This window comes from Chamaea fasciata, unplaced genomic scaffold (genome assembly GCF_029207755.1).
Source record: "Chamaea fasciata isolate MVZ Bird 193981 ecotype frontalis unplaced genomic scaffold, bChaFas1.0.hap1 SCAF_11, whole genome shotgun sequence".
Classification (NCBI taxonomy): Eukaryota; Metazoa; Chordata; class Aves; order Passeriformes; family Sylviidae; genus Chamaea; species Chamaea fasciata.
The window spans coordinates 5,254,346-5,266,057 of NW_027094096.1; positions in this window are offsets into that span (position 1 = coordinate 5,254,346).

The window sequence follows — 11,712 nt, forward strand, 5'->3', positions numbered from 1 at the left end:
TTGGGCGGCCCATTTGAGGCATCAAAGAACCTGAGGAGGGTTTTGATAGCTCCTGGAGGTGGAGGCGGCCGTGGGGGTGAGCTGGCTGTACCAGGGGGTTCCTGGCTGTCCCTCGATGTCCCTGGGGTGCCCTGGCTGTCACTTAGGTGTCCCTCGGGGTGCCCTGGCTGTCCCTAGGGTGACCTGGCTGTCCCCTAGGTGTCCCTGGGGGTGTCCTGCCTTGCCCTAGGTGTCCCTGGGGGTGCCCTGGCTGTCCCCTCCGTGTCCCTGGGGGTGCCCTGGGTGTCCCTGAGGTGCCCTGGCTGACCCCAAGGTGTCCCTTGGGGTGCCCAGAGTGTCCCTAGGAGGTCCCTGGCTGTCCCCTAGGGGTCTCTGGGGGTGCCCTGGCTGTCCCGCCAGTGTCCCTGGTGGTGCCCTGCCTGTCCCTTAGGTGTCCCTGGGTGTGCCCTGGCTGTCCCCTAGGTGGCCCTGGGGGTGCCCTGGGTGTCCCTGGGGGTGCCCTGGAGGTCCCCTAGGTGTCCCTGGGGGTGCCCTGGGTGTCCCTGGTGTGCCCTGGCTGTCCCCTAGGTGTCCCTGTGGGTGCCCAGAGTGTCCCTGGGAGTGCCCTGGCTGTCCCCTAGGGGTCTCTGGGGGTGCCCTGGCTGTCCCGTCAGTGTCCCTGGGAATGCCCTGCCTGTCCCCTAGGTGTCCCTGGGGGTCCCCTTGGTGTCCCTGGGGGTGCCCAGGGTTTTCCTTCGGTGCCCCTGGGTGTGCCCTGGCTGTACCTGGGGTGCTCTGGATGTCCCCTTGGTGTCCCTGGGGGTCCCCTGGCTGTCCCTGGGGATGCCCTGGCTGCTCCCTAGGTGTCCCTGGGGGTGCCCTGGGTGTCCCTGGGGGGGCCCTGGCTGTCTTCTAGGTGTCCCTGGGGGTGCCCTGGCTGTCCCCTAGGTGTCCCTGTGGGTGCCCTGGCTGTCCCCTAGGTGTCCCTGGGGGTGCCCTGGGTGTCCCTGGGGGTGCCCTGGCTGTCCCCTAGGTGTCCCTGGGGGTGCCCTGGGTGCCCCTGGGGGTGCCCTGGAGGTCCCCTAGGTGTCCTTGGGGGTGCCCTGGCTGTCCCTGGGGTGCCCTGGCTGTCCCCAAGGTGTCCCTGGGGGTGCCCTGCCTGTCCTCTCGGTGTCCCTGGGGGTGCCCTGGCTGTGCCCTCGGTGTCCCTGGGGGTGCCCTGGCTGTCCCTAGGGTGCCCTGGCTGTCCCCTAGGTGTCCCTGGGTGTGCCCTGGCTGTCCCTAGGGTGACCTGGCTGTCCCCTAGGTGTCCCTGGGGTGCCCTGACTGTCCCTATGTGTCCCTGGGGGTACCCTGGCTGTCCCTGGAGGTGCCCTGCCTGTCCCCTAGGTGTCCCTGTGGGTGTCCTGCCGTGCCCTAGGTGTCCCTGGGGGTGCCCTGGCTGTCCCCTCCGTGTCCCTGGGGGTGCCCTGGGTGTCCCTGGGGTGCCCTGGCTGACCCCAAGGTGTCCCTTGGGGTGCCCAGAGTGTCCCTAGGAGGTCCCTGGCTGTCCCCTAGGGGTCTCTGGGGGTGCCCTGCCTGTCCCTTAGGTGTCCCTGGGTGTGCCCTGGCTGTCCCTAGGGTGCCCTGGCTGTGCCCTCGGTGTCTCTGGGGGTGCCCTGGCTGTCCCTAGGGTGCCATGGCTGTCCCTAGGGTGCCCTGGCTGTCCCCTCGGTGTCCCTGGGGGTGCCCTGGGTGTCCCTGGGTAGCCCTGGCTGTCCCCTAGGTGTCCCTGGGGGGGCCCTGGCTGTCCCCTAGGTGTCCCTGGGGGTGCCCTGCCTGTCCCCTAGGTCTCCCTGGGGGTGCCCTGGCTGTCCTCTAGGTGTCCCGGGGGTTGCCCTGGGTGTCCCGGGGGATGCCCTGGCTGTCCCCTAGGTGTCCCTGGCGTTGCCCTGGCTGTCCCTAGGGTGCCCTGGCTGTGCCCTTGGTGTCCCTGGGGGTGCTCTGGCTGTCCCTCGGGTGCCCTGGCTGTCCCCTAGGTGTCCCTGGGGGTGCCCTGGCTGTCTCTGGAGTGCCCTGGCTGTCCCCTAGGTGTCCCTGGGGGTGCCCTGGCTGTCCCCTAGGTGTCCCTGGGGTTGCCCTGGCTGTCTTCTAGGTGTCCCTGGGGGTGCCCTGGCTGTCCCCTAGGTGTCCCTGGGGGTGCCCTGGCTGTCCCTAGGGTGCCCTGGCTGTGCCTTCGGTGTCCCTGGGGGTGACCTCGGTGTCCCTGGCGGTGCCCTGGCTGTCCCCTAGGTGTCCCTGGGGGAGCCCTGGGTGTGCCTGGGGTGCCATGGCTGTCCCCTAGGTGTCCCTGGGGGGGCCCTGGCTGTCCCTGGGGTGCCCTGGCTGTCCCCTAGGTGGCCCTGGGGGTGCCCTGGGTGTCCCTGGGCGTCCCCTGGAGGTCCCCTAGGTGTCCCTGGGGGTGCCCTGGGTGTCCCTGGTGTGCCCTGGCTGTCCCCTAGGTGTCCCTGTGGGTGCCCAGAGTGTCCCTGGGAGTGCCCTGGCTGTCCCCTAGGGGTCTCTGGGGGTGCCCTGGCTGTCCCGTCAGTGTCCCTGGGAATGCCCTGCCTGTCCCCTAGGTGTCCCTGGGGGTCCCCTTGGTGTCCCTGGGGGTGCCCAGGGTTTTCCTTCGGTGTCCCTGGGTGTGCCCTGGCTGTACCTGGGGTGCTCTGGATGTCCCCTTGGTGTCCCTGGGGGTCCCCTGGCTGTCCCTGGCGTGCCCTGGCTGTCCTCTAGGTGTCCCTGGGTGTGCCCTGGGTGTCCCTGGGGATGCCCTGGCTGCTCCCTAGGTGTCCCTGGGGGTGCCCTGGGTGTCCCTGGGGGGGCCCTGGCTGTCTTCTAGGTGTCCCTGGGGGTGCCCTGGCTGTCCCCTAGGTGTCCCTGGGGGTGCCCTGGCTTTCCCCTAGGTGAACCTGGGGGTGCCCTGCCTCTCCCCTAGGTGTCCCTGGGGGTGCCCTGGGTGTCCCTGGGGTGCCCTGGCTGTCCCCAAGGTGTCCCTGGGGGTGCCCTGCCTGTCCTCTCGGTGTCCCTGGGGGTGCCCTGGCTGTGCCCTCGGTGTCCCTGGGGGTGCCCTGGCTGTCCCTAGGGTGCCCTGGCTGTCCCCTAGGTGTCCCTGGGTGTGCCCTGGCTGTCCCCTAGGTGGCCCTGGGGGTGCCCTGGGTGTCCCTGGGGGTGCCCTGGAGGTCCCCTAGGTGTCCTTGGGGGTGCCCTAGGTGTCCCTGGGGGGGCCCTGGCTGTCCCTTGTGTGCCCTGGCTGTCCCCTTGGTGTCCCTGGGGGTGCCCTGCCTGTCCCTTAGGTGTCCCTGGGTGTGCCCTGGCTGTCCCTAGGGTGCCCTGGCTGTGCCCTCGGTGTCTCTGGGGGTGCCCTGGCTGTCCCTAGGGTGCCATGGCTGTCCCTAGGGTGCCCTGGCTGTCCCCTCGGTGTCCCTGGGGGTGCCCTGGGTGTCCCTGGGTAGCCCTGGCTGTCCCCTAGGTGTCCCTGGGGGGGCCCTGGCTGTCCCCTAGGTGTCCCTGGGGGTGCCCTGCCTGTCCCCTAGGTGTCCCCGGGGGTGCCCTGGCTGTCCTCTAGGTGTCCCGGGGGTTGCCCTGGGTGTCCCTGGGGGTGCCCTGCCTATCCCCTAGATGTCCCTGGGGGTGCCCTAGGTGTCCCTGGGGGGGCCCTGGCTGTCCCTTGTGTGCCCTGGCTGTCCCCTTGGTGTCCCTGGGGGGGCCCTGGCTGTCCCCTAGGTGTCCCTAGGGGTGCCCTGGCTGTCCCTAGGGTGCCCTGGCTGTCACCTAGTTGTCCCTGGGGGTGCGCTGGTGTCCCTCGGGGTGCCCTGGCTGTCCCCTAGGTGTCCCTGGGGGTGCCCTAGGTGTCCCTGGGGGTGCCCTGGCTGTCCCCTACGTGTCCCTGGGGGTGCCCTGCCTGTCCCCTAGGTGTCCCTGGGGGTGCCCTGGCTGTCCCTAGGGTGCCGTGGCTGTGCCCTCGGTGTCCCTGGGGGTGCCCTGGCAGTCCTTAGGGTGTCCTGGCTGTCCCCTAGGTGTCCCTGGGGGTGCCCTGGTGTCCCTCGGGGTGCCCTGGCTGTCCCCTAGGTGTCCCTGGGGGTGCCCTGGGTGTCCCTGGTGGTGCCCTGGCTGTCCCCATCGTGTCTTGGGGGTGCCCTGGCTGTCCCCTAGGTGTCCCTGGGGGTGTCCAGGGTGTCCCTGGGGTTGCCTTTGCTGTCCCGTAGGTGTCCCTGGGGGTGCCCTGGTCGTCCCTGGGGTTCCCTGGCTGTCCCCTAAGTGTCCCTGGGGGTGCCCTGGCTGTCCCCTTGGTGTCCCTGGGGTGCCCTGGCTGTCCCCTAGGTGTCCCTGGGGGTGCCCTGGCTGTCCCTAGGGTGCCCTGGCTGTCCCCTAGGTGTCCCTGGGGGTGCCCTGGCAGTCCCCTAGGTGTCCTTGGGGGTGCCCTGTCTGTCCCCTAGGTGTCCCTGGGGGTGCCCTGCCTGTCCCCTAGGTGTCCCTGGGGGTGCCCTGGCTGTCCCTAGGGTGCCCTGGCTGTGCTCTCAGTGTCCCTGGCGGTGCCCTGGGTGTCCCTGGGGGTGCCCTGGGTGTCCCTGGGGGTGCCCTTGCTGTCCCCTAAGTGTCCCTGGGGGTGCCCTGGCTCTCCCCTAGGTGTCCCTGGGGGTGCCCTGGCTGTCCCCTAGGTGTCCCTGGGGTGCCCTGGCTGTCCCCCAGGTGTCCCTGTGGGTGCCCTGGGTGTCCCTGGAGTGCCCTGGCTGTGCCCTAAATGTCCCTGGGACTGCCCTGGCTTTCCAATCGGTGTCCCTGGGGGTGCCCTGCCTTTCTCCTGGGTGTCCCTGGGGGAGCCCTGGCTGTCTTTAGGGTGCCCTGGCTGTCCCCTAGGTGTCCCTGGGTGTGCCCTGCCTGTCCCCTAGGTGTCGTTCGGGGTGCCCTGGGTGTCCCTGGGGGTGCCCTGCCTGTCCCCTAGGTGTCCCTGGGGGTGCCCTGGGTGTCCCTGGGGTGCCCTGGCTGTCCCCTTGGTGTCCCTGGGGGTGCCCTGGGTGTCCCTGGGGTGCCCTGGCTGTCCCCAAGTTGTCTTTGGCGGTGCCCTGCCTGTCCTCTCGGTGTCCCTGGGGGTGCCCTGGCTGTCCCTGGGGGTGCACAGGGTGTCCCTGGGGTTCCCTGGCTGTCCCCGAGGTATCCCTGGGGGGGCCCTGGCTGTCCCCTAGGTGTCCCTGGGGGTGCCCTGGCTGTCCCCTACGTGTCCCTGGAGCTGCCCTGGGTGTCCCTGGGGTGCCCTGGGGGTGCCCTGGCTGACCCTGGAGTGCCCTGGCTGTCCCCTAGGTGTCCCTGGGGGGTCCCCTGGCTGTCCCCTCGGTGTCCCTGAGTGTGCCCTGACTGTCCTTGGGGTGCCCAGGGGGTGCCCTGGCTGTCCCCTAGGTGTCCCTGGGGTGCCCTGGCTGTCCCCTCGGTGTCCCTGGGGGTGCCCAGGTTGTCCCTGGGAGTGCCGTGGCTGTCCCCTTGGTGTCCCTAGGGTGCCCTGGCTGTCCCCTAGGTGTCCCTGGGGGTGCCCAGGGTGTCTCTGGGGTGCCCTGGCTGTCACCTACGTGTCCCTGGGGGGCACAGTGTGTCCCTGGGGGTGCCTTGGCTGTCCCCTAGGTGGCCCTGGGGGTGCCCTGGCTGTCCCCTAGGTGTACCTGGGGGTGCCCTGGCTGTCCTTGGGGTGCTCGGGCTGTCCCCTTGGTGTCCCTGGGGGTGCCCTGGGTGTCCCTGGGGTGCCCTGGGGGTGCCCTGCCTGTCCTCTAGGTGTCCCTGGGGGTGCCCTGGCTGTCCCCTAGGTGTCCCTCGGGGTGCCCTGGCTGTCCCCTAGGCGGCCCTTGCGGTGCCCTGGGTGTCCCTGGGGTGCCCTGGCTGTCCCCTAGGTGTCCCTTGGGGTGCCCTGGGTGTCCCTGAGGGTGCCCTGGCTGTCCCTAGGGTGCCCTGGCTGTGCCCTTGGTGTCCCTGGGGGTGCCCTGGGTGTCCCTGGGGATGCCCTGGCTGTCCCCTAGGTGTCCCTGGAGGTTCCGTGCGTGTCCCCTAGGTGTCCCTGGGGGTGCCCTGGGTGTGCCTGGGTTGCCCTGGCTGTGCCCTAGGTGTCCCTGGGGGTGCCCTGGCTGTCCCCTAAGTGTCCCTGGGGGTGCCCTGGGTGTCCCTGGGGTGCCCTGGCTGTCCCCTAGGTGTCCCTGGGGGTGCCCTGGGTGTCCCTGGGTGTGCTCTGGAGGTCCCCTAGGTGTCCCTGGGGGTGCCCTGGCTGTCCCTGGGGTGCCCTGGCTGTCCCCAAGTTGTCCCTGGCGGTGCCCTGCCTGTCCTCTCGGTGTCTCTGGGGGTGCCCTGGCTGTCCCTGGGGGTGCACAGGGTGTCCCTGGGGTTCCCTGGCTGTCCCCTAGGTGTCCCTGGGGGTGCCCTGGCTGTCCCTGGAGTGCCCTGGCTGTCCCCTCGGTGTCCCTGGGGGTGCCCTGACTGTTCTTGGGGTCCCCAGGGGGTGCCCTGGCTGTCCCCAAGGTGTCCCTGGGGTTGCCTTCCCTGTCACCTAGGTGTCCCTGGGGTGCCCTGGCTGTCCCCTCGGTATCCCTGGGGGTGCCCAGGGTGTCCCTGGGAGTGCCGTGGCTTGTCCCCTAGGTGTCCCTGGGGTGCCCTGGCTGTCCCCTTGGTGTCCCTGGGGGTGCCCTGGCTGTCCCTAGGGTGCCCTGGCTGCCCCCTAGGTGTCCCTGGGGGTGCATAGGGTGTCTCTGGGGTTCCCTAGCTGTCCCCTACGTTTCCCTGGGGGGCCCAGTGTGTCCCTGGGGGTGCCCTGGCTGTCCCCCTAGGTGTCCCTGGGGGTGCCCTGGCTGTCCCCTAGGTGTCCTGGGCGTGCCCTAACTGTCCTTGGGTGCTCTGGCTGTCCCCTTGGTGTCCCTGGGGGTGCCCTGACTGTCCTTGGGGTGCTCTGGCTGTCCCCTAGGTGTCCCTGGGGGTGCCCTGGGTGTCCCTGGGGTTCCCTGGCTGTCCCGTACGTGTCCCTGGGGTTCCCTGAAGGTCCCCTAGGTGTCCCTGGGGGTGCCCAGGGTGTCCCTGGGGGTGCCCTTGCTGTCCCGTAGGTGTCCCTGGGGGTGCCCTGGGTGTCCCTGGGGTACACTGGCTGTCCCCTAGGTGTCCCTGGGGGTGCCCTGGCTGTCCCCTTGGTGTCCCTGGGGTGCCCTGGCTGTACCCTAGGTGTCCCTGGGGGTGCCCTGGCTGTCCTTGGGGTGCTCGGGTTGTCCCCTTGGTGTCCCTGGGGGTGCCCTGGCTGCCCCCTAGCTGTCCCTAGGGGTGCCCTGGCTGTCCCTGGGGTGCCATGGCTGTCCCCTACGTGTCCCTGGGGGTGCCCTGGCTGTTCCCTAGGCGGCCCTTGGGGTGCCCTTGGTGTCCCTGGGGTGCCCTGGCTGTCCCCAAGGTGTCCCTGGGGTTGCCTTCCCTGTCACCTAGGTGTCCCTGCGGTGCCCTGGCTGTCCCCTCCGTGTCCCTGGGGGTGCCCAGGGTGTCCCTGGGAGTGCCGTGGCTGTCCCCTAGGTGTTCCTGGGGGTGGCCTGGGTTGTCCCTGGGGTGCCCTGGCTGTCTCCTTGGTGTCCCTGCGGGTGCCCTGGCTGTCCCCTAGGTGTCCCTGGAGGTGCCCTGGCTGTCCCCTAGGTGTCCCTGGGGGTGCCCTGGCTGTCCTTGGGGTGCTCTGGCTGTCCCCTTGGTGTCCCTGGGAATGCCCTGACTGTCCTTGGGGTGCTCTGGCTGTCCCCTAGCTTTCCCTGGGGGTGCCCAGGCTGTCCCTGGGGTGCCATGGCTGTCCTCTACGTGTCCCTGGGGGTGCCCTGGGTGTCCCTGGGATGCCCTGGGGGCGCCCTGCCTGTCCTCTAGTTGTCCCTGGGGGTGCCCTGGCTGTCCCCTCGGTGTCCCTGGGGGTGCCCTGCCTGTCCCCTAGGTGTCCCTGGGGGTGCCCTGGGTGTCCCTGGGGGGGGCCTTGCTGTCCCGTAGGTGTCCCTGGGGGTGGCCCTGGCTGTCCCCTAGGTTTCCCTGGGGGTGCCCTGGCTGTCCTTGGGTGCTCGGGCTGTCCCCTTGGTGTCCCTGGGGTACCCTGGCTGTCCCCTAGGTTTCCCTGGGGGTGCCCTGGCTGTCCTTGGGGTGCTCGGGCTGTCCCCTTGGTGTCCCTGGGGGTGCCCTGGCTGTCCCTGGGGTGCTATGGCTGTCCTCTACGTGTCCCTGGGGGTGCCCTGGGTGTCCCTGGGGTGCCCTGGGGGTGCCCTGGCTGTCCCCTAGGTGTCCCTGGGGGTGCCCTGGCTGTCCCCTAGGTGTCCCTCGGGGTGCCCTGGCTGTCCCCTAGGCGGCCCTTGGGGTGCCCTGGGTGTCCCTGGGGTGCCCTGGCTGTCCCCTAGGTGTCCCTTGGGGTGCCCTGGGTGTCCCTGAGGGTGCCCTGGCTGTCCCTAGGGTGCCCTGGCTGTGCCGTTGGTGTCCCTGGGGGTGCCCTGGGTGTCCCTGGGGATGCCCTGGCTGTCCCCTAGGTGTCCCTGGGGGGTTCCTGCGTGTCCCCTAGGTGTCCTTGGGGGTGCCCTGGCTGTCCCTAGGGTGGCATGGCTGTGCCCTCGGTGTCCCTGGGGGTGCCCTGGCTGTCCCTAGGGTGCCCTGGCTGTCCCCTAGGTGTCCCTGGGGGTGCCCTGGGTGTCCCTGGGGTGCCCTGGCTGTCCCCTAGGTGTCCCTGGGGGGGCCCTGGCTATCCCCTAGGTGTCCCTGGGGGTGCCCTGGGTGTCCCTGGGTGTGCTCTGGAGGTCCCTTTGGTGTCCCTGGGGGTGCCCTGGCTGTCCCTGGGGTGCCCTGGCTGTCCCCAAGTTGTCCCTGGCGGTGCACTGCCTGTCCTCTCGGTGTCTCTGGGGGTGCCCTGGCTGTCCCTGGGGGTGCACAGGGTGTACCTGGGGTTCCCTGGCTGTCCCCTAGGTGTCCCTGGGGGGGCCCTGGCTGTCCCTTAGGTGTCCCTGGGGGTGCCCTGGCTGTCCCCTACGTGTCCTGGAGCTGCCCTGGGTGTCCCTGGGGTGCCCTGGGGGTGCCCTGGCTGACCCTGGAGTGCCCTGGCTGTCCCCTAGGTGTCCCTGGGGGGTCCCCTGGCTGTCCCCTAGGTGTCACTGGGGGTGCCCTGGCTGTCCCTGGAGTGCCATGGCTGTCCCCTCGGTGTCCCTGGGGGTGCCCTGACTGTCCTTGGGGTGCCCAGGGGGTGCCCTGGCTGTCCCCAAGGTGTCCCTGGGGTTGCCTTACCTGTCACCTAGGTGTCCCTGGGGTGCCCTGGCTGTCCCCTCGGTGTCCCTGGGGGTGCCCAGGGTGTCCCTGGAGTGCCGTGGCTGTCCCCTAGGTGTTCCTGGGGGTGCCCTGGGTGTCCCTGGGGTGCCCTGGCTGTCCCCTTGGTGTCCCTGGGGGTGCTCTGGCTGTCCCCTTCGTGTCATGGGGGGTGCCCTGCCTGTCCCCAGGGTGCCCTGGCTGTCCCCTAGGTGTCCCTTGGGGTGCCCAGGGTGTCTCTGGGGTGCCCTGGCTGTCCCCTACGTGTCCCTGGGGGGCCCAGTGTGTCCCTGGGGGTGCCCTGGCTGTCCCCTAGGTGTCCCTGGAGGTGCCCTTGCTGTCCCGTAGGTGTCCCTGGGGGTACCCTGGGTGTCCCTGGGGTACCCTGGCTGTCCCCTAGGTGTCCCTGGGGGTGCCCTGGCTGTCCCTTGGTGTCCCTGGGGTGCCCTGGCTGTCCTTGGGGTGCTCGGGCTGTCCCCTTGGTGTCCCTGGGGTGCCCTGGCTGTCCCTGGAGTGCCCTGGGGGCGCCCTGCCCTGTCCTCTAGTTGTCCCTGGGGGTGCCCTGGCTGTCCCCTAGGTGTCCCTGGGGGTGCCCTGGGTGTCCCTGGGGTACCCTGGCTGTCCTTTAGGTGTCCCTGGGGGTGCCCTGGCTGTCTCCTTGGTGTCCCTGGGGTGCCCTGGCTGTCCCCGAGGTGTCCCTGGGGGTGCCCTGGCTGTCCTTGGGGTGCTCGGGTTGTCCCCTTGGTGTCCCTGGGGGTGCCCTGGCTGTCCCCTACTTATCCCTGGGGGTGCCCTGGGTGTCCCTGGGGTGCCCTGGGGGTGCCCTGCCTGTCCTCTAGGTGTCTCTGGGGGTGCCCTGGCTGTCCCCTAGGTGTCCCTCGGGGTGCCCTGGCTGTCCCCTAGGCGGCCCTTGGGGTGCCCTGGGTGTCCCTGGGGTGCCCTGGCTGTCCCCTAGGTGTCCCTTGGGGTGCCCTGGGTGTCCCTGAGGGTGCCCTGGCTGTCCCCTTGGTGTCCCTGGGGGTGCCCCTGGGTGTCCCTGGGATGCCCTGGCTGTCCCGTAGGTGTCCCTGGGGGTTCCCTGCGTGTCCCCTAGGTGTCCTTGGGGGTGCCCTGGCTGTCCCTAGGGTGGCATGGCTGTGCCCTCGGTGTCCCTGGGGGTGCCCTGGCTGTCCCTAGGGTGCCCTGGCTGTCCCCTAGGTGTCCCTGGGGGTGCCCCGGGTGTGCCTGGGGTGCCCTGGCTGTCCCCTGGGTGTCCCTGGGGGTGCCCTGTCTGTCCCCTAAGTGTCCCTGGGGGTGCTCTGGGTGTCCCTGGGGTGCCCTGGCTGTCCCCTAGGTGTCCCTGGGGTGCCCTGGGTGTCCCTGGGTGTGCTCTGGAGGTCCCCTCGGTGTCTCTGGGGGTGCCCTGGCTGTCCCTGGGGGTGCACAGGGTGTCCCTGGGGTTCCCTGGCTGTCCCCTAGGTGTCCCTGGGGGGGCCCTGGCTGTCCCCTAGGTGTCCCTGGGGGGTCCCCTGGCTGTCCCCTAGGCGTCCCTGGGGGTGCCCTGGCTGTCCCTAGGGTGCCCTGTGGGTGCCCTGGCTGTCCCTGGAGTGCCCTGGCTGTCCCCTCGGTGTCCCAGGGGGTGCCCTGACTGTCCTTGGGGTGCCCAGGGGGTGCCCTGGCTGTCCCCAAGCTGTCCCTGGGGGTGCCCAGGGTGTCCCTGGGAGTGCCGTGGCTGTCCCCTAGGTGTTCCTGGGGGTGCCCAGGGTGTCCCTGGAAGTGCCCTGGCTGTCCCCTTGGTGTCCCTGGGGTGCCCTGGCTGTCCCCTTCGTGTCTTGGGGGTGCCCTGGCTGACCCTAGGGTGCCCTTGCTGTCCCGTAGGTGTTCCTGGGGGTGCCCAGGGTGTCCCTGGGAGTGCCCTGGCTGTCCCCTTGGTGTCCCTGGGGGTGCCCTGGCTGTCCCCTTCGTGTCTTGGGGGTGCCTTGGCTGTCCCTAGGGTGCCCTGGCTGTCCCCTACGTGTCCCTGGGGGCCCAGTGTGTCCCTGGGGTGCCCTGGCTGTCCCCTAGGTGTCCCTGGGGGGTCCCCTGGCTGTCCTCTAGGCGTCCCTGGGGTGCCCTGGCTGTCCCTAGGGTGCCCTGGGGGTGCCCTGGCTGTCCCTGGAGTGCCCTGGCTGTCCCCTCGGTGTCCCTGGGGGTGCCCTGACTGTCCTTGGGGTGCCCAGGGGGTGCCCTGGCTGTCCCCAAGGTGTCCCTGGGGTTGCCTTCCCTGTCACCTAGGTGTCCCTGGGGTGCCCTGGCTGTCCCCTCAGTGTCCCTGGGGTGCCCAGGGTGTCCCTGGGAGTGCCGTGGCTGTCCCCTAGGTGTTCCTGGGGGTGCCCTGGGTGTCCCTGGGGTGCCCTGGCTGTCCCCTTGGTGTCCCTGGGGGTGCCCTGGCTGTCCCCTTCGTGTCTTGGGGGTGCCCTGGCTGTCCCTAGG